Source organism: Dendrobates tinctorius, unplaced genomic scaffold (assembly GCF_039654945.1).
Source record: "Dendrobates tinctorius isolate UK_male_01 unplaced genomic scaffold, ASM3965494v1 ptg000014l, whole genome shotgun sequence".
NCBI lineage: Eukaryota > Metazoa > Chordata > Amphibia > Anura > Dendrobatidae > Dendrobates > Dendrobates tinctorius.
This window is the reverse complement of record NW_027361682.1, coordinates 2,611,721-2,636,417: the sequence shown is the minus strand read 5'-3', so window position 1 is coordinate 2,636,417 and position 24,697 is coordinate 2,611,721. Positions and strand designations below refer to the sequence as shown.

Here is a 24,697-nt window from a genome sequence, read left to right as displayed (position 1 = left end):
ATGTGGAGCCGGCTGTACCCTAATGTGCAGAGTCCCGGTGCTCCCCCAGGACTGAGTCCTGTCCCCTCTATCACACAGTCCTAGCTCCCCCATTACCGCTTACCAGTGCAGACTTCTCCTCCAGCTCTTACATGTGGAGCCGGCTGTACCCTAATGTGCAGAGTCCTGGTGCTGCCCCAGGACTGAGTCCTGTCCCCTCTATCACACAGTCCTTACTCCCCCATTACCGCTCACCAGTGCAGACTTCTCCTCCAGCTCTTACATGTGGGGCCGGCTGTACCCTAATGTGCAGAGTCCCGGTGCTCCCCCAGGACCGAGTCCTGTCCCCTCTATCACACAGTCCCTGCTCCCCCATTACCGCTCACCAGTGCAGACTTCTCCTCCTGCTCTTACATGTGGAGCCGGCTGTACCCTAATGTGCAGAGTCCCGGTGCCCCCCCAGGACTGAGTCCTGTCCCCTCTATCACACAGTCCCTGCTCCCCCATTACTGCTCACCAGTGCAGACTTCTCCTCCTGCTCTTACATGTGGAGCCGGCTGTACCCTAATGTGCAGAGTCCCGGTGCCAACCCCAGGACTGAGTCCTGTCCCCGCTCCCCCATTACCGCTCACCAGTGCAGACTTCTCCTCCTGCTCTTACATGTGGAGCCGGCTGTACCCTAATGTGCAGAGTCCCGGTGCCAACCCCAGGACTGAGTCCTGTCCCCGCTCCCCCATTACCGCTCACCAGTGCAGACTTCTCCTCCAGCTCTTACAAGTGGAGCCGGCTGTACCCTAATGTGCAGAGTCCAGGTGCTCCCCCCAGGACTGAGTCCTGTCCCCTCTATCACACAGTCCCTGCTCCCCCATTACCAGTGCAGACTTCTCCTCCTGCTCTTACATGTGGAGCCGGCTGTACCCTAATGTGCAGAGTCCCGGTGCTCCCCCAGGACTGAGTCCTGTCCCCTCTATCACACAGTCCCTTCTCCCCCATTACCGCTCACCAGTGCAGACTTCTCCTCCAGCTCTTACATGTGGAGCCGGCTGTACCCTAATGTGCAGAGTCCCGATGCCCCCCAGGACTGAGTCCTGTCCCCTCTATCACACAGTCCCTTCTCCCCCATTACCGCTCACCAGTGCAGACTTCTCCTCCAGCTCTTACATGTGGAGCCGGCTGTACCCTAATGTGCAGAGTCCCGATGCCCCACAGGAATGAGTCCTGTCCCCTCTATCACACAGTCCCTGCTCCTCCATTACCACTCACCAGTGCAGACTTCTCCTCCAGCTCTTACATGTGGAGCCGGCTGTACCCTAATGTGCAGAGTCCCGGTGCTCCCCCAGGACTGAGTCCTGTCCCCTCTATCACACAGTCCCTGCTCCCCCATTACCGCTCACCGGTGCAGACTTCTCCTCCAGCTCTTACATGTGGGGCCGGCTGTACCCTAATGTGCAGAGTCCCGGTGCTCCCCCAGGACTGAGTCCTGTCCTATCACACAGTCCCTGCTCCTCCATTACCGCTCACCAGTGCAGACTTCTCCTCCAGCTCTTACATGTGGAGCCGGCTGTACCCTAATGTGCAGAGTCCCGGTGCTCCCCCAGGACTGAGTCCTGTCCCCTCTATCACACAGTCCCTGCTCCCCCATTACCGCTCACCAGTGCAGACTTCTCCTCCAGCTCTTACATGTGGGGCCGGCTGTACCCTAATGTGCAGAGTCCCGGTGCTCCCCCAGGACTGAGTCCTGTCCTCTCTATCACACAGTCCCTGCTCCCCCATTACCGCTCACCAGTGCAGACTTCTCCTCCAGCTCTTACATGTGGAGCCGGCTGTACCCTAATGTGCAGAGTCCCGATGCTCCTCCAGGACTGAGTCCTGTCCCCTCTATCACACAGTCCCTGCTCCCCCATTACCGCTCACCAGTGCAGACTTCTCCTCCAGCTCTTACATGTGGAGCCGGCTGTACCCTAATGTGCAGAGTCCCGATGCTCCCCCAGGACTGAGTCCTGTCCCCTCTATCACACAGTCCCTGCTCCCCCATTACCGCTCACCAGTGCAGACTTCTCCTCCAGCTCTTATATGTGGAGCCGGCTGTACCCTAATGTGCAGAGTCCCGGTGCCCCCCCCAGGACTGAGTCCTGTCCCCTCTATCACACAGTCCCTGCTCCCCCATTACCGCTCACCAGTGCAGACTTCTCCTCCAGCTCTTACATGTGGAGCCGGCTGTACCCTAATGTGCAGAGTACCGGTGCTCCCCCAGGACCGAGTCCTGTCCCCTCTATCACACAGTCCCTGCTCCCCCATTACCGCTCACCAGTGCAGACTTCTTCTCCAGCTCTTACATGTGGAGCCGGCTGTACCCTAATGTGCAGAGTCCCGGTGCCCCCCAGGACTGAGTCCTGTCCCCTCTATCACACAGTCCCTGCTCCCCCATTACCAGTGCAGACTTCTCCTCCAGCTCTTACATGTGGAGCCGGCTGTACCCTAATGTGCAGACTCCTGGTGCCCCCCAGGACTGAGTCCTGTCCCCTCTATCACACAGTCCCTGCTCCCCCATTACCGCTCACCAGTGCAGACTTCTCCTCCAGCTCTTACATGTGGGGCCGGCTGTACCCTAATGTGCAGAGTCCCGATGCCCCCCAGGACTGAGTCCTGTCCCCTCTATCACACAGTCCCTGCTCCCCCATTACCGCTCACCAGTGCAGACTTCTCCTCCAGCTCTTACATGTGGAGCCGGCTGTACCCTAATGTGCAGAGTCCCGGTGCCCCCCAGGACTGAGTCCTGTCCCCTCTATCACACAGTCCCTGCTCCCCCATTACCGCTCACCAGTGCAGACTTCTCCTCCAGCTCTTACATGTGGAGCCGGCTGTCCCCTAATGTGCAGAGTCCCGGTGCCCCCCCCAGGACTGAGTCCTGTCCCCTCTATCACACAGTCCCTGCTCCCCCATTACCGCTCACCAGTGCAGACTTCTCCTCCAGCTCTTACATGTGGAGCCGGCTGTACCCTAATGTGCAGAGTACCGGTGCTCCCCCAGGACTGAGTCCTGTCCTCTCTATCACACAGTCCCTGCTCCCCCATTACCGCTCACCAGTGCAGACTTCTCCTCCAGCTCTTACATGTGGAGCCGGCTGTACCCTAATGTGCAGAGTCCCGATGCTCCTCCAGGACTGAGTCCTGTCCCCTCTATCACACAGTCCCTGCTCCCCCATTACCGCTCACCAGTGCAGACTTCTCCTCCAGCTCTTACATGTGGAGCCGGCTGTACCCTAATGTGCAGAGTCCCGATGCTCCCCCAGGACTGAGTCCTGTCCCCTCTATCACACAGTCCCTGCTCCCCCATTACCGCTCACCAGTGCAGACTTCTCCTCCAGCTCTTACATGTGGAGCCGGCTGTACCCTAATGTGCAGAGTCCCGGTGCCCCCCCCAGGACTGAGTCCTGTCCCCTCTATCACACAGTCCCTGCTCCCCCATTACCGCTCACCAGTGCAGACTTCTCCTCCAGCTCTTACATGTGGAGCCGGCTGTACCCTAATGTGCAGAGTACCGGTGCTCCCCCAGGACCGAGTCCTGTCCCCTCTATCACACAGTCCCTGCTCCCCCATTACCGCTCACCAGTGCAGACTTCTTCTCCAGCTCTTACATGTGGAGCCGGCTGTACCCTAATGTGCAGAGTCCCGGTGCCCCCCAGGACTGAGTCCTGTCCCCTCTATCACACAGTCCCTGCTCCCCCATTACCAGTGCAGACTTCTCCTCCAGCTCTTACATGTGGAGCCGGCTGTACCCTAATGTGCAGACTCCTGGTGCCCCCCAGGACTGAGTCCTGTCCCCTCTATCACACAGTCCCTGCTCCCCCATTACCGCTCACCAGTGCAGACTTCTCCTCCTGCTCTTACATGTGGAGCCGGCTGTACCCTAATGTGCAGAGTCGCGGTGCCCCCCCAGGACTGAGTCCTGTCCCCTCTATCACACAGTCCCTGATCCCCCATTACTGCTCACCAGTGCAGACTTCTCCTCCTGCTCTTACATGTGGAGCCGGCTGTACCCTAATGTGCAGAGTCCCGGTGCTCCCCCAGGACTGAGTCCTGTCCCCTCTATCACACAGTCCCTTCTCCCCCATTACCGCTCACCAGTGCAGACTTCTCCTCCAGCTCTTACATGTGGAGCCGGCTGTACCCTAATGTGCAGAGTCGCGGTGCTCCCCCAGGACTGAGTCCTGTCCCCTCTATCACACAGTCCCTGCTCCCCCATTACTGCTCACCAGTGCAGACTTCTCCTCCAGCTCTTACATGTGGAACCGGCTGTACCCTAATGTGCAGAGTCCCGGTTCCCCCCCAGGACTGAGTCCTGTCCCCTCTATCACACAGACCCTGCTCCCCCATTACCGCTCACCAGTGCAGACTTCTCCTCCAGCTCTTACATGTGGAGCCGGCTGTACCCTAATGTGCAGAGTCCCGGTGCTCCCCCAGGACCGAGTCCTGTCCCCTCTATCACACAGTCCTTGCTCCCCCATTACCGCTCACCAGTGCAGACTTCTCCTCCAGCTCTTACATGTGGGGCCGGCTGTACCCTAATGTGCAGAGTCCCGGTGCTCCCCCAGGACCGAGTCCTGTCCCCTCTATCACACAGTCCCTGCTCCCCCATTACCGCTCACCAGTGCAGACTTCTTCTCCAGCTCTTACATGTGGAGCCGGCTGTACCCTAATGTGCAGAGTCCCGGTGCTCCCCCAACACTGAGTCCTGTCCCCTCTATCACACAGTCCTTGCTCCCCCATTACCGCTCACCAGTGCAGACTTCTCCTCCAGCTCTTACATGTGGGGCCGGCTGTACCCTAATGTGCAGAGTCCCGGTGCTCCCCCAGGACCGAGTCCTGTCCCCTCTATCACACAGTCCCTGCTCCCCCATTACCGCTCACCAGTGCAGACTTCTTCTCCAGCTCTTACATGTGGAGCCGGCTGTACCCTAATGTGCAGAGTCCCGGTGCCCCCCCAGGACTGAGTCCTGTCCCCTCTATCACACAGTCCCTGCTCCCCCATTACTGCTCACCAGTGCAGACTTCTCCTCCTGCTCTTACATGTGGAGCCGGCTGTACCCTAATGTGCAGAGTCCCGGTGCCCCCCCCAGGGCTGAGTCCTGTCCCCGCTCCCCCATTACCGCTCACCAGTGCAGACTTCTCCTCCAGCTCTTACATGTGGAGCCGGCTGTACCCTAATGTGCAGAGTCCTGGTGCTCCCCCCAGGACTGAGTCCTGTCCCCTCTATCACACAGTCCCTGCTCCCCCATTACTGCTCACCAGTGCAGACTTCTCCTCCTGCTCTTACATGTGGAGCCGGCTGTACCCTAATGTGCAGAGTCCCGGTGCCCCCCAGGACTGAGTCCTGTCCCCTCTATCACACAGTCCCTGCTCCCCCATTACCGCTCACCAGTGCAGACTTCTCCTCCAGCTCTTACATGTGGAGCCGGCTGTACCCTAATGTGCAGAGTCCCGGTGCTCCCCCAGGACCGAGTCCTGTCCCCTCTATCACACAGTCCCTGCTCCCCCATTACCGCTCACCAGTGCAGACTTCTCCTCCAGCTCTTACATGTGGGGCCGGCTGTACCCTAATGTGCAGAGTCCCGGTGCTCCCCCAGGACCGAGTCCTGTCCCCTCTATCACACAGTCCCTGCTCCCCCATTACCGCTCACCAGTGCAGACTTCTTCTCCAGCTCTTACATGTGGAGCCGGCTGTACCCTAATGTGCAGAGTCCCGGTGCCCCCCAGGACTGAGTCCTGTCCCCTCTATCACACAGTCCCTGCTCCCCCATTACCAGTGCAGACTTCTCCTCCTGCTCTTACATGTGGAGCCGGCTGTACCCTAATGTGCAGAGTCCCGGTGCTCCCCCAGGACTGAGTCCTGTCCCCTCTATCACACAGTCCCTTGTCCCCCATTACCGCTCACCAGTGCAGACTTCTCCTCCTGCTCTTACATGTGGAGCCGGCTGTACCCTAATGTGCCGAGTCCCGGTGCCCCCCAGGACTGAGTCCTGTCCCCTCTATCACACAGTCCCTTCTCCCCCATTACCGCTCACCAGTGCAGACTTCTCCTCCAGCTCTTACACGTGGAGCCGGCTGTACCCTAATGTGCAGAGTCCCGATGCCCCACAGGACTGAGTCCTGTCCCCTCTATCACACAGTCCCTTCTCCCCCATTACCGCTCACCAGTGCAGACTTCTCCTCCAGCTCTTACATGTGGAGCCGGCTGTACCCTAATGTGCAGAGTCCCGATGCCCCACAGGAATGAGTCCTGTCCCCTCTATCACACAGTCCCTACTCCTCCATTACCACTCACCAGTGCAGACTTCTCCTCCAGCTCTTACATGTGGAGCCGGCTGTACCCTAATGTGCAGAGTCCCGGTGCTCCCCCAGGACTGAGTCCTGTCCCCTCTATCACACAGTCCCTGCTCCCCCATTACCAGTGCAGACTTCTCCTCCAGCTCTTACATGTGGAGCCGGCTGTACCCTAATGTGCAGAGTCCCGGTGCCCCCCAGGACTGAGTCCTGTCCCCTCTATCACACAGTCCCTGCTCCCCCATTACCAGTGCAGACTTCTCCTCCTGCTCTTACATGTGGAGCCGGCTGTACCCTAATGTGCAGAGTCCCGATGCCCCACAGGACTGAGTCCTGTCCCCTCTATCACACAGCCCCTGCTCCCCCATTACCGCTCACCAGTGCAGACTTCTCCAGCTCTTATATGTGGGGCCGGCTGTACCCTAATGTGCAGAGTCCCGGTGCCCCCCCCAGGACTGAGTCCTGTCCCCTCTATCACACAGTCCCTGCTCCCCCATTACCGATCACCAGTGCAGACTTCTCCAGCTCTTACATGTGGAGCCAGCTGTACCCTAATGTGCAGAGTCCCGGTGCTCCCCCAGGACTGAGTCCTGTCCCCTCTATCACACAGTCCCTTCTCCCCCATTACCGCTCACCAGTGCAGACTTCTCCTCCAGCTCTTACATGTGGAGCCGGCTGTACCCTAATGTGCAGAGTCCCGGTGCCCCCCAGGACTGAGTCCTGTCCCCTCTATCACACAGTCCCTGCTCCCCCATTACCGCTCACCAGTGCAGACTTCTCCTCCAGCTCTTACATGTGGGGCCGGCTGTACCCTAATGTGCAGAGTCCCGGTGCCCCCCAGGACTGAGTCCTGTCCCCTCTATCACACAGTCCCTGCTCCCCCATTACCGCTCACCAGTGCAGACTTCTCCTCCAGCTCTTACATGTGGGGCGGCTGTACCCTAATGTGCAGAGTCCCGGTGCCCCCCCAGGACTGAGTCCTGTCCCCTCTATCACACAGTCCCTGCTCCCCCATTACCGCTCACCAGTGCAGACTTCTCCTCCAGCTCTTACATGTGGGGCCGGCTGTACCCTAATGTGCAGAGTCCCGGTGCTCCCCCAGGACTGAGTCCTGTCCCCTCTATCACACAGTCCCTGCTCCCCCATTACCGCTCACCAGTGCAGACTTCTCCTCCAGCTCTTACATGTGGAGCCGGCTGTACCCTAATGTGCAGAGTCCCGGTGCCCCCCAGGACTGAGTCCTGTCCCCTCTATCACACAGTCCCTGCTCCCCCATTACCACTCACCAGTGCAGACTTCTCCAGCTCTTACATGTGGAGCCGGCTGTACCCTAATGTGCAGAGTCCCGGTGCTCCCCCAGGACTGAGTCCTGTCCCCTCTATCACACAGTCCCTGCTCCCCCATTACCGATCACCAGTGCAGACTTCTCCAGCTCTTACATGTGGAGCCAGCTGTACCCTAATGTGCAGAGTCCCGGTGCTCCCCCAGGACTGAGTCCTGTCCCCTCTATCACACAGTCCCTTCTCCCCCATTACCGCTCACCAGTGCAGACTTCTCCTCCAGCTCTTACATGTGGAGCCGGCTGTACCCTAATGTGCAGAGTCCCGGTGCCCCACAGGAATGAGTCCTGTCCCCTCTATCACACAGTCCCTGCTCCTCCATTACCACTCACCAGTGCAGACTTCTCCTCCAGCTCTTACATGTGGAGCCGGCTGTACCCTAATGTGCAGAGTCCTGGTGCCCCCCAGGACTGAGTCCTGTCCCCTCTATCACACAGCCCCTGCTCCCCCATTACTGCTCACCAGTGCAGACTTCTCCTCCTGCTCTTACATGTGGAGCCGGCTGTACCCTAATGTGCAGAGTCCCGGTGCCCCCCAGGACTGAGTCCTGTCCCCTCTATCACACAGTCCCTGCTCCCCCATTACCGCTCACCAGTGCAGACTTCTCCTCCAGCTCTTACATGTGGGGCCGGCTGTACCCTAATGTGCAGAGTCCCGGTGCCCCCCAGGACTGAGTCCTGTCCCCTCTATCACACAGTCCCTGCTCCCCCATTACCGCTCACCAGTGCAGACTTCTCCTCCAGCTCTTACATGTGGGGCGGCTGTACCCTAATGTGCAGAGTCCCGGTGCCCCCCCCAGGACTGAGTCCTGTCCCCTCTATCACACAGTCCCTGCTCCCCCATTACCGCTCACCAGTGCAGACTTCTCCTCCAGCTCTTACATGTGGGGCCGGCTGTACCCTAATGTGCAGAGTCCCGGTGCTCCCCCAGGACTGAGTCCTGTCCCCTCTATCACACAGTCCCTGCTCCCCCATTACCGCTCACCAGTGCAGACTTCTCCTCCAGCTCTTACATGTGGAGCCGGCTGTACCCTAATGTGCAGAGTCCCGGTGCCCCCCAGGACTGAGTCCTGTCCCCTCTATCACACAGTCCCTGCTCCCCCATTACCACTCACCAGTGCAGACTTCTCCAGCTCTTACATGTGGAGCCGGCTGTACCCTAATGTGCAGAGTCCCGGTGCTCCCCCAGGACTGAGTCCTGTCCCCTCTATCACACCGTCCCTGCTCCCCCATTACCGCTCACCAGTGCAGACTTCTCCTCCAGCTCTTACATGTGGGGCCGGCTGTACCCTAATGTGCAGAGTCCCGGTGCTCCCCCAGGACTGAGTCCTGTCCCCTCTATCACACAGTCCCTTCTCCCCCATTACCGCTCACCAGTGCAGACTTCTCCTCCAGCTCTTACATGTGGAGCCGGCTGTACCCTAATGTGCAGAGTCCCGGTGCTCCCCCAGGACTGAGTCCTGTCCCCTCTATCACACAGTCTCTGCTCCCCCATTACCGCTCACCAGTGCAGACTTCTCCTCCAGCTCTTACATGTGGGGCGGCTGTACCCTAATGTGCAGAGTCCCGGTGCCCCCCCAGGACTGAGTCCTGTCCCCTCTATCACACAGTCCCTGCTCCCCCATTACCGCTCACCAGTGCAGACTTCTCCTCCAGCTCTTACATGTGGAGCCGGCTGTCCCCTAATGTGCAGAGTCCCGGTGCCCCCCAGGACTGAGTCCTGTCCCCTCTATCACACAGTCCCTGCTCCCCCATTATCGCTCACCAGTGCAGACTTCTCCTCCAGCTCTTACATGTGGAGCCGGCTGTACCCTAATGTGCAGAGTCCCGGTGCCCCACAGGAATGAGTCCTGTCCCCTCTATCACACAGTCCCTGCTCCTCCATTACCACTCACCAGTGCAGACTTCTCCTCCAGCTCTTACATGTGGAGCCGGCTGTACCCTAATGTGCAGAGTCCCGGTGCTCCCCCAGGACTGAGTCCTGTCCCCTCTATCACACAGTCTCTGCTCCCCCATTACCGCTCACCAGTGCAGACTTCTCCTCCAGCTCTTACATGTGGGGCGGCTGTACCCTAATGTGCAGAGTCCCGGTACCCCCCCAGGACTGAGTCCTGTCCCCTCTATCACACAGTCCCTGCTCCCCCATTACCGCTCTCCAGTGCAGACTTCTCCTCCAGCTCTTACATGTGGAGCCGGCTGTACCCTAATGTGCAGAGTCCCGGTGCCCCCCAGGACTGAGTCCTGTCCCCTCTATCACACAGTCCCTGCTCCCCCATTACCGCTCTCCAGTGCAGACTTCTCCTCCAGCTCTTACATGTGGAGCCGGCTGTACCCTAATGTGCAGAGTCCCGGTGCCCCCCAGGACTGAGTCCTGTCCCCTCTATCACACAGTCCCTGCTCCCCCATTACCGCTCACCAGTGCAGACTTCTCCTCCAGCTCTTACATGTGGAGCCGGCTGTACCCTAATGTGCAGAGTCCCGGTGCTCTCCCAGAACTGAGTCCTGTCCCCTCTATCACACAGTCCCTGCTCCCCCATTACCGCTCACCAGTGCAGACTTCTCCTCCAGCTCTTACATGTGGAGCCGGCTGTACCCTAATGTGCAGAGTCCCGGTGCCCCCCAGGACTGAGTCCTGTCCCCTCTATCACACTGTCCCTGCTCCCCCATTACCACTCACCAGTGCAGACTTCTCCTCCAGCTCTTACATGTGGGGCCGGCTGTACCCTAATGTGCAGAGTCCCGGTGCTCTCCCAGAACTGAGTCCTGTCCCCTCTATCACACAGTCCCTGCTCCCCCATTACCGCTCACCAGTGCAGACTTCTCCTCCAGCTCTTACATGTGGAGCCGGCTGTACCCTAATGTGCAGAGTCCCGGTGCCCCCCAGGACTGGGTCCTGTCCCCTCTATCACACAGTCCCTGCTCCCCCATTACCGCTCACCAGTGCAGACTTCTCCTCCAGCTCTTACATGTGGAGCCGGCTGTACCCTAATGTGCAGAGTCACGGTGCTCCCCAGGACTGAGTCCTGTCCCCTCTATCACACAGTCCCTGCTCCCCCATTACCGCTCACCAGTGCAGACTTCTCCTCCAGCTCTTACATGTGGAGCCGGCTGTACCCTAATGTGCAGAGCCCCGGTGCTCCCCCAGGACTGAGTCCTGTCCCCTCTATCACACAGTCCCTGCTCCCCCATTACCACTCACCAGTGCAGACTTCTCCTCCAGCTCTTACATGTGGAGCCGGCTGTACCCTAATGTGCAGAGTCACGGTGCCCCCCAGGACTGAGTCCTGTCCCCTCTATCACACAGTCCCTGCTCCCCCATTACCACTCACCAGTGCAGACTTCTCCTCCAGCTCTTACATGTGGAGCCGGCTGTACCCTAATGTGCAGAGTCCCGGTGCTCCCCCAGGACTGAGTCCTGTCCCCTCTATCACACAGTCCCTGCTCCCCCATTACCGCTCACCAGTGCAGACTTCTCCTCCAGCTCTTACATGTGGGGCCGGCTGTACCCTAATGTGCAGAGTCCCGGTGCTCCCCCAGGACTGAGTCCTGTCCCCTCTATCACACAGTCCCTGCTCCCCCATTACCGCTCACCAGTACAGACTTCTCCTCCAGCTCTTACATGTGTAGCCGGCTGTCCCCTAATGTGCAGAGTCCCGGTGCTCCCCCAGGACTGAGTCCTGTCCCCTCTATCACACAGTCCCTGCTCCCCCATTACCACTCACCAGTGCAGACTTCTCCTCCAGCTCTTACATGTGGGGCCGGCTGTACCCTAATGTGCAGAGTCCCGGTGCTCCCCCAGGACTGAGTCCTGTCCCCTCTATCACACAGTCCCTGCTCCCCCATTACCGCTCACCAGTGCAGACTTCTCCTCCAGCTCTTACATGTGGGGCCGGCTGTACCCTAATGTGCAGAGTCCCGGTGCTCCCCCAGGACTGAGTCCTGTCCCCTCTATCACACAGTCCCTGCTCCCCCATTACCACTCACCAGTGCAGACTTCTCCTCCAGCTTTTACATGTGGAGCCGGCTGTACCCTAATGTGCAGAGTCCCGGTGCCCCCCCCAGGACTGAGTCCTGTCCCCTCTATCACACAGTCCCTGCTCCCCCATTACCGCTCACCAGTGCAGACTTCTCCTCCAGCTCTTACATGTGGGGTCGGCTGTACCCTAATGTGCAGAGTCCCGGTGCCCCCCCCAGGACTGAGTCCTGTCCCCTCTATCACACAGTCCCTGCTCCCCCATTACCGCTCACCAGTGCAGACTTCTCCAGCTCTTACATGTGGAGCCGGCTGTACCCTAATGTGCAGAGTCCCGGTGCTCCCCCAGGACTGAGTCCTGTCCCCTCTATCACACAGTCCCTGCTCCCCCATTACCGATCACCAGTGCAGACTTCTCCAGCTCTTACATGTGGAGCCAGCTGTACCTTAATGTGCAGAGTCCCGGTGCTCCCCCAGGACTGAGTCCTGTCCCCTCTATCACACAGTCCCTTCTCCCCCATTACCGCTCACCAGTGCAGACTTCTCCTCCAGCTCTTACATGTGGAGCCGGCTGTACCCTAATGTGCAGAGTCCCGGTGCTCCCCCAGGACTGAGTCCTGTCCCCTCTATCACACAGTCTCTGCTCCCCCATTACCGCTCACCAGTGCAGACTTCTCCTCCAGCTCTTACATGTGGGGCGGCTGTACCCTAATGTGCAGAGTCCCGGTGCCCCCCCAGGACTGAGTCCTGTCCCCTCTATCACACAGTCCCTGCTCCCCCATTACCGCTCACCAGTGCAGACTTCTCCTCCAGCTCTTACATGTGGAGCCGGCTGTCCCCTAATGTGCAGAGTCCCGGTGCCCCCCAGGACTGAGTCCTGTCCCCTCTATCACACAGTCCCTGCTCCCCCATTATCGCTCACCAGTGCAGACTTCTCCTCCAGCTCTTACATGTGGAGCCGGCTGTACCCTAATGTGCAGAGTCCCGGTGCCCCACAGGAATGAGTCCTGTCCCCTCTATCACACAGTCCCTGCTCCTCCATTACCACTCACCAGTGCAGACTTCTCCTCCAGCTCTTACATGTGGAGCCGGCTGTACCCTAATGTGCAGAGTCCCGGTGCTCCCCCAGGACTGAGTCCTGTCCCCTCTATCACACAGTCTCTGCTCCCCCATTACCGCTCACCAGTGCAGACTTCTCCTCCAGCTCTTACATGTGGGGCGGCTGTACCCTAATGTGCAGAGTCCCGGTACCCCCCCAGGACTGAGTCCTGTCCCCTCTATCACACAGTCCCTGCTCCCCCATTACCGCTCTCCAGTGCAGACTTCTCCTCCAGCTCTTACATGTGGAGCCGGCTGTACCCTAATGTGCAGAGTCCCGGTGCCCCCCAGGACTGAGTCCTGTCCCCTCTATCACACAGTCCCTGCTCCCCCATTACCGCTCTCCAGTGCAGACTTCTCCTCCAGCTCTTACATGTGGAGCCGGCTGTACCCTAATGTGCAGAGTCCCGGTGCCCCCCAGGACTGAGTCCTGTCCCCTCTATCACACAGTCCCTGCTCCCCCATTACCGCTCACCAGTGCAGACTTCTCCTCCAGCTCTTACATGTGGAGCCGGCTGTACCCTAATGTGCAGAGTCCCGGTGCTCTCCCAGAACTGAGTCCTGTCCCCTCTATCACACAGTCCCTGCTCCCCCATTACCGCTCACCAGTGCAGACTTCTCCTCCAGCTCTTACATGTGGAGCCGGCTGTACCCTAATGTGCAGAGTCCCGGTGCCCCCCAGGACTGAGTCCTGTCCCCTCTATCACACTGTCCCTGCTCCCCCATTACCACTCACCAGTGCAGACTTCTCCTCCAGCTCTTACATGTGGGGCCGGCTGTACCCTAATGTGCAGAGTCACGGTGCCCCCCAGGACTGAGTCCTGTCCCCTCTATCACACAGTCCCTGCTCCCCCATTACTGCTCACCAGTGCAGACTTCTCCTCCAGCTCTTACATGTGGAGCCGGCTGTACCCTAATGTGCAGAGTCCCGGTGCTCTCCCAGAACTGAGTCCTGTCCCCTCTATCACACAGTCCCTGCTCCCCCATTACCGCTCACCAGTGCAGACTTCTCCTCCAGCTCTTACATGTGGAGCCGGCTGTACCCTAATGTGCAGAGTCCCGGTGCCCCCCAGGACTGAGTCCTGTCCCCTCTATCACACAGTCCCTGCTCCCCCATTACCGCTCACCAGTGCAGACTTCTCCTCCAGCTCTTACATGTGGAGCCGGCTGTACCCTAATGTGCAGAGTCCCGGTGCTCTCCCAGAACTGAGTCCTGTCCCCTCTATCACACAGTCCCTGCTCCCCCATTACCGCTCACCAGTGCAGACTTCTCCTCCAGCTCTTACATGTGGAGCCGGCTGTACCCTAATGTGCAGAGTCCCGGTGCCCCCCAGGACTGAGTCCTGTCCCCTCTATCACACTGTCCCTGCTCCCCCATTACCACTCACCAGTGCAGACTTCTCCTCCAGCTCTTACATGTGGGGCCGGCTGTACCCTAATGTGCAGAGTCACGGTGCCCCCCAGGACTGAGTCCTGTCCCCTCTATCACACAGTCCCTGCTCCCCCATTACTGCTCACCAGTGCAGACTTCTCCTCCAGCTCTTACATGTGGAGCCGGCTGTACCCTAATGTGCAGAGTCCCGGTGCTCTCCCAGAACTGAGTCCTGTCCCCTCTATCACACAGTCCCTGCTCCCCCATTACCGCTCACCAGTGCAGACTTCTCCTCCAGCTCTTACATGTGGAGCCGGCTGTACCCTAATGTGCAGAGTCCCGGTGCCCCCCAGGACTGAGTCCTGTCCCCTCTATCACACAGTCCCTGCTCCCCCATTACCGCTCACCAGTGCAGACTTCTCCTCCAGCTCTTACATGTGGAGCCGGCTGTACCCTAATGTGCAGAGTCCCGGTGCCCCCCAGGACTGGGTCCTGTCCCCTCTATCACACAGTCCCTGCTCCCCCATTACCGCTCACCAGTGCAGACTTCTCCTCCAGCTCTTACATGTGGAGCCGGCTGTACCCTAATGTGCAGAGTCACGGTGCTCCCCAGGACTGAGTCCTGTCCCCTCTATCACACAGTCCCTGCTCCCCCATTACCGCTCACCAGTGCAGACTTCTCCTCCAGCTCTTACATGTGGAGCCGGCTGTACCCTAATGTGCAGAGCCCCGGTGCTCCCCCAGGACTGAGTCCTGTCCCCTCTATCACACAGTCCCTGCTCCCCCATTACCACTCACCAGTGCAGACTTCTCCTCCAGCTCTTACATGTGGAGCCGGCTGTACCCTAATGTGCAGAGTCACGGTGCCCCCCAGGACTGAGTCCTGTCCCCTCTATCACACAGTCCCTGCTCCCCCATTACCACTCACCAGTGCAGACTTCTCCTCCAGCTCTTACATGTGGAGCCGGCTGTACCCTAATGTGCAGAGTCCCGGTGCTCCCCCAGGACTGAGTCCTGTCCCCTCTATCACACAGTCCCTGCTCCCCCATTACCGCTCACCAGTGCAGACTTCTCCTCCAGCTCTTACATGTGGGGCCGGCTGTACCCTAATGTGCAGAGTCCCGGTGCTCCCCCAGGACTGAGTCCTGTCCCCTCTATCACACAGTCCCTGCTCCCCCATTACCGCTCACCAGTACAGACTTCTCCTCCAGCTCTTACATGTGTAGCCGGCTGTCCCCTAATGTGCAGAGTCCCGGTGCTCCCCCAGGACTGAGTCCTGTCCCCTCTATCACACAGTCCCTGCTCCCCCATTACCACTCACCAGTGCAGACTTCTCCTCCAGCTCTTACATGTGGGGCCGGCTGTACCCTAATGTGCAGAGTCCCGGTGCTCCCCCAGGACTGAGTCCTGTCCCCTCTATCACACAGTCCCTGCTCCCCCATTACCGCTCACCAGTGCAGACTTCTCCTCCAGCTCTTACATGTGGGGCCGGCTGTACCCTAATGTGCAGAGTCCCGGTGCTCCCCCAGGACTGAGTCCTGTCCCCTCTATCACACAGTCCCTGCTCCCCCATTACCACTCACCAGTGCAGACTTCTCCAGCTTTTACATGTGGAGCCGGCTGTACCCTAATGTGCAGAGTCCCGGTGCCCCCCAGGACTGAGTCCTGTCCCCTCTATCACACAGTCCCTGCTCCCCCATTACCGCTCACCAGTGCAGACTTCTCCTCCAGCTCTTACATGTGGGGCCGGCTGTACCCTAATGTGCAGAGTCCCGGTGCCCCCCCAGGACTGAGTCCTGTCCCCTCTATCACACAGTCCCTGCTCCCCCATTACCGCTCACCAGTGCAGACTTCTCCTCCAGCTCTTACATGTGGAGCCGGCTGTACCCTAATGTGCAGAGTCCCGGTGCTCCCCCAGGACTGAGTCCTGTCCCCTCTATCACACAGTCCCTGCTCCCCCATTACCACTCACCAGTGCAGACTTCTCCTCCAGCTCTTACATGTGGAGCCGGCTGTACCCTAATGTGCAGAGTCCCGGTGCTCCCCAGGACTGAGTCCTGTCCCCTCTATCACACAGTCCCTGCTCCCCCATTACCGCTCACCAGTGCAGACTTCTCCTCCAGCTCTTACATGTGGAGCCGGCTGTACCCTAATGTGCAGAGTCCCGGTGCCCCCCAGGACTGAGTCCTGTCCCCTCTATCACACAGTCCCTGCTCCCCCATTACCACTCACCAGTGCAGACTTCTCCTCCAGCTCTTACATGTGGAGCCGGCTGTACCCTAATGTGCAGAGTCACGGTGCCCCCCAGGACTGAGTCCTGTCCCCTCTATCACACAGTCCCTGCTCCCCCATTACCACTCACCAGTGCAGACTTCTCCTCCAGCTCTTACATGTGGAGCCGGCTGTACCCTAATGTGCAGAGTCCCGGTGCTCCCCCAGGACTGAGTCCTGTCCCCTCTATCACACAGTCCCTGCTCCCCCATTACCGCTCACCAGTGCAGACTTCTCCTCCAGCTCTTACATGTGGGGCCGGCTGTACCCTAATGTGCAGAGTCCCGGTGCTCCCCCAGGACTGAGTCCTGTCCCCTCTATCACACAGTCCCTGCTCCCCCATTACCGCTCACCAGTACAGACTTCTCCTCCAGCTCTTACATGTGTAGCCGGCTGTCCCCTAATGTGCAGAGTCCCGGTGCTCCCCCAGGACTGAGTCCTGTCCCCTCTATCACACAGTCCCTGCTCCCCCATTACCACTCACCAGTGCAGACTTCTCCTCCAGCTCTTACATGTGGGGCCGGCTGTACCCTAATGTGCAGAGTCCCGGTGCTCCCCCAGGACTGAGTCCTGTCCCCTCTATCACACAGTCCCTGCTCCCCCATTACCGCTCACCAGTGCAGACTTCTCCTCCAGCTCTTACATGTGGGGCCGGCTGTACCCTAATGTGCAGAGTCCCGGTGCTCCCCCAGGACTGAGTCCTGTCCCCTCTATCACACAGTCCCTGCTCCCCCATTACCACTCACCAGTGCAGACTTCTCCTCCAGCTTTTACATGTGGAGCCGGCTGTACCCTAATGTGCAGAGTCCCGGTGCCCCCCAGGACTGAGTCCTGTCCCCTCTATCACACAGTCCCTGCTCCCCCATTACCGCTCACCAGTGCAGACTTCTCCTCCAGCTCTTACATGTGGGGCCGGCTGTACCCTAATGTGCAGAGTCCCGGTGCCCCCCCAGGACTGAGTCCTGTCCCCTCTATCACACAGTCCCTGCTCCCCCATTACCGCTCACCAGTGCAGACTTCTCCTCCAGCTCTTACATGTGGAGCCGGCTGTACCCTAATGTGCAGAGTCCCGGTGCCCCCCCAGGACTGAGTCCTGTCCCCTCTATCACACAGTCCCTGCTCCCCCATTACCACTCACCAGTGCAGACTTCTCCTCCAGCTCTTACATGTGGAGCCGGCTGTACCCTAATGTGCAGAGTCCCGGTGCTCGCCCAGGACTGAGTCCTGTCCCCTCTATCACACAGTCCCTGCTCCCCCATTACCGCTCATCAGTGCAGACTTCTCCTCCAGCTCTTACATGTGGGGCCGGCTGTACCCTAATGTGCAGAGTCCCGGTGCCCCCCCAGGACTGAGTCCTGTCCCCTCTATCACACAGTCCCTGCTCCCCCATTACCGCTCACCAGTGCAGACTTCTCCTCCAGCTCTTACATGTGGAGCCGGCTGTACCCTAATGTGCAGAGTCCCGGTGCCCCCCAGGACTGAGTCCTGTCCCCTCTATCACACAGTCCCTGCTCCCCCATTACCACTCACCAGTGCAGACTTCTCCTCCAGCTCTTACATGTGGAGCCGGCTGTACCCTAATGTGCAGAGTCACGGTGCCCCCCAGGACTGAGTCCTGTCCCCTCTATCACACAGTCCCTGCTCCCCCATTACCACTCACCAGTGCAGACTTCTCCTCCAGCTCTTACATGTGGAGCCGGCTGTACCCTAATGTGCAGAGTCCCGGTGCTCCCCCAGGACTGAGTCCTGTCCCCTCTATCACACAGTCCCTGCTCCCCCATTACCGCTCACCAGTGCAGACTTCTCCTCCAGCTCTTACATGTGGGGCCGGCTGTACCCTAATGTGCAGAGTCCCGGTGCTCCCCCAGGACTGAGTCCTGTCCCCTCTATCACACAGTCCCTGCTCCCCCATTACCGCTCACCAGTACAGACTTCTCCTCCAGCTCTTACATGTGTAGCCGGCTGTCCCCTAATGTGCAGAGTCCCGGTGCTCCCCCAGGACTGAGTCCTGTCCCCTCTATCACACAGTCCCTGCTCCCCCATTACCACTCACCAGTGCAGACTTCTCCTCCAGCTCTTACATGTGGGGCCGGCTGTACCCTAATGTGCAGAGTCCCGGTGCTCCCCCAGGACTGAGTCCTGTCCCCTCTATCACACAGTCCCTGCTCCCCCATTACCGCTCACCAGTGCAGACTTCTCCTCCAGCTCTTACATGTGGGGCCGGCTGTACCCTAATGTGCAGAGTCCCGGTGCTCCCCCAGGACTGAGTCCTGTCCCCTCTATCACACAGTCCCTGCTCCCCCATTACCACTCACCAGTGCAGACTTCTCCTCCAGCTTTTACATGTGGAGCCGGCTGTACCCTAATGTGCAGAGTCCCGGTGCCCCCCAGGACTGAGTCCTGTCCCCTCTATCACACAGTCCCTGCTCCCCCATTACCGCTCACCAGTGCAGACTTCTCCTCCAGCTCTTACATGTGGGGCCGGCTGTACCCTAATGTGCAGAGTCCCGGTGCCCCCCCAGGACTGAGTCCTGTCCCCTCTATCACACAGTCCCTGCTCCCCCATTACCGCTCACCAGTGCAGACTTCTCCTCCAGCTCTTACATGTGGAGCCGGCTGTACCCTAATGTGCAGAGTCCCGGTGCCCCCCCAGGACTGAGTCCTGTCCCCTCTATCACACAGTCCCTGCTCCCCCATTACCACTCACCAGTGCAGACTTCTCCTCCAGCTCTTACATGTGGAGCCGGCTGTACCCTAATGTGCAGAGTCCCGGTGCTCCCCAGGACTGAGTCCTGTCCCCTCTATCACACAGTCCCTGCTCCCCCATTACCGCTCACCAGTGCAGACTTCTCCTCCAGCTCTTACATGTGGAGCCGGCTGTACCCTAATGTGCAGAGTCCCGGTGCCCCCCAGGACTGAGTCCTGTCCCCTCTATCACACAGTCCCTGCTCCCCCATTACCACTCACCAGTGCAGACTTCTCCTCCAGCTCTTACATGTCGCCTCTTCCGCCCATCCTGCTCCTCCCCCATGTAGTGATCATGTGACGGTGACGTCATCACAGGTCCTGGCCGCAGGCTCCGCAGTGTACAGTGTAGTGTGTAGCTGTTCCGGCTCCTCCTCCTTTCCCGCTCTCTCCGCTGTAGCCCTCAGTGTGAGGTGATAGGTCGCAGTGCTGGGGCGCGGCCTCACATTCTCCCTCCGCTGCAGGCAGCTCAGCACTGAGGCGTCTAGAATGGAGTGGCTATGGGGAGCTCCTCCTCCAGTCTCCATTGTAGTCGCCTCTTCTTCCTGGAATGGCTGCAGGGTAGAATGGCGCAGACATCACAGGTCAGACAGGAAGGGTCTTTCCTCTGCTCTAGAGTTTATGGATTTGGGTAAAATTCTTTTTTCCTGATTTATAAATCTTACATTTTTCTTGTCACTTTCTGTAATATAAATAATTCCGCTCAGCGCTGATTGTTCAGTGTCACCAGAGTGTGACGTCTCCCGTCTGTCACCGTCCTGTCCGCAGCCGCGACACTGAGGAGAGGGCGGAGCTTCACGGGGAGAAAGAGAGCGCCACCGACAGGTATCCTAACAGAGCGCCACCGACAGTCATCATAAAAAGAGCGCCACCGACAGTCACCATAAAACGAGCGCCACCGACAGTCACCATAAAAGAGCACCATCGACAGGTTTCATAACAGAGCGCCACCGACAGTTATAACAGAGAGCGCCACCGACAGTCATCATAAAAGAGAGCGCCACCAACAGTCATAATATAAGAGTGCAACCGACAGGTATGCTAACAGAGCGTCACCGACAATCACCATAAAAGAGTGCAACCGATAGTCACCATAACAGAGTGCAACCCACAGTCATAACAGCGCAACCGACAGTCACCATAAAAGAGCGTAACCGACAGTCACCATAAAAGAGCGCAACCCACAGTCATCATAACAGAGCGCAACCCACAGTCATCATAAGAGCGCATCCGACAGTCATCATAAAAGTGCAACCGACAGGTATGCTAACAGAGCATCACCGACAATCACCATAAAAGAGTGCAACCGACAGTCACCATAAAGGAGCGCAAACCACAGTCATCATAACAGAGCGCAACCCACAGTCATAACAGCGCAACCGACAGTCATCATAAAAGAGTGCAACCGACAGTCATCATAAAGTGAGAGCGCCACCGACAGTCACAATACAGTGGGTACGGAAAGTATTCAGACCCCTTTAAAATCTTTCTCTCTTTGTTTCATTGCAGCTATTTGGTAAATTCAAAAAAGTTCTTTTTTTCTCACTAATGTACACTCTGCACCCCATCTTGACTGAAAAACACAAATGCAGAAATTTTTACACATTTACTAAAAAAGAAAAACTGAAATATCACATGGTCATAAGTATTCAGACCCATTGCTCAGTATTGAGAAGCACCCTTTTGAGCTAGTACAGCCATGAGTCTTCTTGGGAATGATGCAACAGGTTTTTCACACCTGGATTTGGGATCCTCTGCCATTCTTCCTTGCAGATCCTCTCCAGTTCTGTCAGCTTTGATGGTGAATGTTGTTGGACAGCCATTTTCAGGTCTCTCCAGAGAAGCTCAATTGGCTTTAGTCAGGTTCTGGCTGGGTCAAGTCAAGAATGGTTGCAGAGTTTTTCTGAAACCACTCCTTTGTTATTTTAGCTGTGTGCTTAGGGTCATCGTCTTGTTGAAAGGTGAACGTTCGGCCATGTCTGAGGTCCAGAGCACTCTGGAAGAGGTTTTCATCTAGGATATCTCTGTACTTGGCCGCATTCATGTTTCCTTCAATTGCAACCAGTCGTCCTGTCCCTGCAGCTGAAAAACACCCCCATAGCATGATGCTGCCACCACCATGTTTCACTGTTGGGATTGTATTGGGCAGGTGATGAGAAGTTCCTTGTTTTCTCCACACATACCACTTAGAATTATCACCAAAAAGGTCTATCTTCATCTCATCAGACCGGAGAGTCTTATTTCTCATAGTATGGGAGTCCTTCATGTGTTTTTTAGCAAACTATGCAGGCTTTCGTATGTCTTGCACTGAGAGGCTTCTGTCGGGCCACTCTGCCATAAAGGCCCAACTGGTGGAGGGATGCGGTGATAGTTGACTTTGTGGAACCTGCTCCCATCTTCCTACTGCATCTGTGGAGCTCATCCACGGTGATCTTGGGTTTCTTCTTTACCTCTCTCACCAAGGCTCTTCTCCCACGATTGCTCAGTTTGGCTGGACGGCCAGGTCTAGGAAGACTTCTGGTGGTCCCAAACTTCTTCCATTTAAGGATTATGGAGGTCACTGTGCTCTTAGGAACCTTGAGTACTGCAGAAATTCTTTTGCAAGCTTGGCCAGATCTGTGCCTTGCCACAATTCTGTCTCTGAGCTCCTTGGCCAGTTCCTTTGACCTCATGATTCTCATTTGGTCTGACATGCACTGTGAGCTGTGAGGTCTTATATAGACAGGTGTGTGCCTTTCCAAATCCAGTCCTATCAGTTTAATTAAACACAGCTGGACTCCAATGAAGGTGTAGCTCCGTCTCAAAGAGGATCACAAGGAAATGGACAGCATGTGACTTAAATATGAGTGTCTGAGGAAAGGGTCTGAATACTGTGATATTTCAGTTTTTCTTTTTTAAAAAATGTGCACAAATTTCTACATTTGTTTATTTTCAGTCAAGATGGGGTGCAGAGTGTACATTAGTGAGAAAAAAAGAACTTTTTTGAATTTACCAAATTGCTGCAATGAAACAAAGAGTGAAAAATTTAAAGGGGTTTGAATACTTTCCCTACCAACTGTAGGTGTTACTGCTACTGATTTATATGATTACAGTATCACCTATGTGTTGTATATATAACAGTTGCAGTATCACCTATATGATGTATACAGACTGCTCTATATACATTATGTAGGTGATACTGCTACTTCTCTATATATATTATATAGGTGATACTGTTACTGCTCTATATACATTATGTAGATGAAAATTACACGCCGTGGGATATTCGGCGCCGGGCCCGGTGACTTCAATGGGATATGTTACAGTGGCAGTGACCCGGTCCGTGGCCTCAGGCGGTCATATAAAAGGGGTAGAATTGAATGTGGATAGAGTTTATGAGATGATTCGTGACGCCACATGTGGTTCCTGGTCAGATTGACCAGCGCTGCAGTGTCGCTTCTCTGGGACCGATGTTGGGGCATAGCTGAGATGTTGAAGCCCTCTACAGGTAGGGCTGTAGTCCCAGGGCGGTGGTGATGAGTTGTGGATGATGAAATGGATTGGAGTGAAGGATGTAGCAGAGCCGGGCGAGAGACGCAGGAAGAAAGTGGAGGACACAAGGGCATGTAGTTCCAAAGACTTTACTCGCAGTCTGGTGCGCACACAGATGCCCGCTTCAGTGCTGAGTCCTCCAGGCGAGGGATCCAGCCAACATCCAGATAGGATGAAGTGCACCTTCCCAGCTCTCCTTGTCAGTGTGTTCCTTCCCTGGCCGTCTCCAAACTATCCACTGCTTGAACTTCTTCCACTCCAGCGCTTCACAATTAGTGTTCCAGGCCAGCAGCTGCAAATCCTGTTTGGGCAACACCTCACCGTCCCCGTGACTCTATATAGCTGCCTTTCCGGTCGGACTAACTGTGGAAGGGGCGATGGTCCATAAAGAAACCAAAGCTGTCGGCTTGCTAGTGGCACCCTGAAGAATGCAATCTAGGCTAGGGGCCGTTCCCTTTGCGACCAGTCCAGTTCCTTCCTCCACCTGACAGCTGTCAGCGTGGAACGGGACCCACGGGATAACTTTCCAACCGTGTCTCTGGAAGATCGAATCTTCCCTCTGAAGAATCTGCTGTTCCAAACGTCTGGCAACTCAAGGCAGGAGCTACTCCAGACACGTCCTCCTTTCCTCCCTCTAAGGGGACTCAACCTACTTCAGTCTAGGATTCTCCCTCCTAAACTATGCTCCGCCCACCTCCCAGCACTCTTCGTGTTCCAAGCAGGGAGCCAAGAAGGGTGCTCTGCTACACTACTGGTGTGTATGGGGTGTGGGTGTTGGAGTCTGGTCGGGTGCACCCACCTTACCTGGTTGTGGGGTACCACACCTCTGGGTGAGGTGCAGTACCTCTGTGGCTACTGGACCCTCAGGGGCGCCACAATACCGCACAGTATTTCCTAAATATTGTATATACAGATTGGTGTACATACATTATATAGGTGATACTGTGACTGCTGTGTATACATTATATAGGTGATATTGCATTTATACACAGCAGTTGCTGTAATATCGATAGACTGCTGTGTATAATTGCAGTGTCACCTACATAACATATACACAGCAGTCACAGTATCACCTATATAATGTATGTACACCAATCTATATACATTATATAAGTGATTGTAGGGCTGAGGAGAACCAGAAGTGAACCCGCAGAACCGCAACGACGAACCTCCTCGGGGCGAACTGGCCAAGTGGACCACCCCCTATACAGGGAGCGTCTGGGGCAAGCCCAGGGGAGACTATCGCCGCGGAAGCTGATACCCGGGATAGATAGCAGGAGCAAGACAAGCGGAGACCACAGGGGCAGCGGCAGGTCCAGCAGGAATGGACAAGACTGGTGGCGATAGATACTGCAGGAGAAGACTTGAGGGCAGGAACAGACGAGGCAGGTACTAAGAAGGAACACAGGGAGGTTACAAGGAGGTACAGGAGCACAGAGCGCAGGACAGAGTGCAAGGCTGGGAGGACACAGGGATGCGTGGACCTGAATCAGAGGTGCTAGACACAAATGATAGGCACTGGGCAGGAGGCGAGGCTACCTGATATAGGACAGCTGGCAGGACTTCAGGGTCAGCAGGAGGTGGAGCGGCTGCAGCACAAGCAGGGAAGATGAGTGGCAGGGTCACTGGCGCGCAGTGCGCAGGCGCACCCGACCAGCACGGAAGGCCGGCTGCAGGGGCGGAAGTGAAGGAGCTGGGGGGAGCGCGCCGGGAGTGGTGAGTGCGCCGGGATACGGGAGGAGGAGCAGTGGGAGCGGAGGGCGCAGCAGCAGGCGGTGTGACAGGAGCAGTGGGAGAGCGGAAGCAGGCGGCGTGACAGTACCCCCCTCACGCCCCCTCTTCTTGAGACTGGCAAGGAACCTAGCTAGAATTAGAGGAGCCTGGATGTTCTGCCGGAGTTCCCAAGATCTTTCTTCGGGACCAAAACCCTTCCAATCAATTAAGAAGAGGGCCTTTCCTCTAAATTTTTTCATGGCAAGAATGTCTTTAACTTCAAAGACATCCCGGGCGGAAACTGGCTGAGGAGAGCGACCCACAGACGCGTGGAACTGGTTGAGTATGACAGG

At 57.2% G+C, this 24,697-nt stretch overlaps 1 protein-coding gene across 4 annotated transcripts in view; it reads right to left on the bottom strand.

The window, feature by feature from the left end:
- The window catches only part of LOC141073618 (uncharacterized), a 295,600-nt gene that overhangs the window by 120,079 nt on the left and 150,824 nt on the right, over nt 1-24,697 (bottom strand). The window contains exon 1 of one of the 4 annotated variants that reach the window (XM_073560936.1): nt 19,323-19,645. The exons of the other annotated variants lie outside the window; for them this stretch is intronic. The gene's annotated coding sequence lies outside the window, so the exon portion shown is untranslated. Of the gene's footprint in view, nt 1-19,322; nt 19,646-24,697 lie in introns of those variants that run through there. 4 annotated transcript variants of the gene reach the window in all.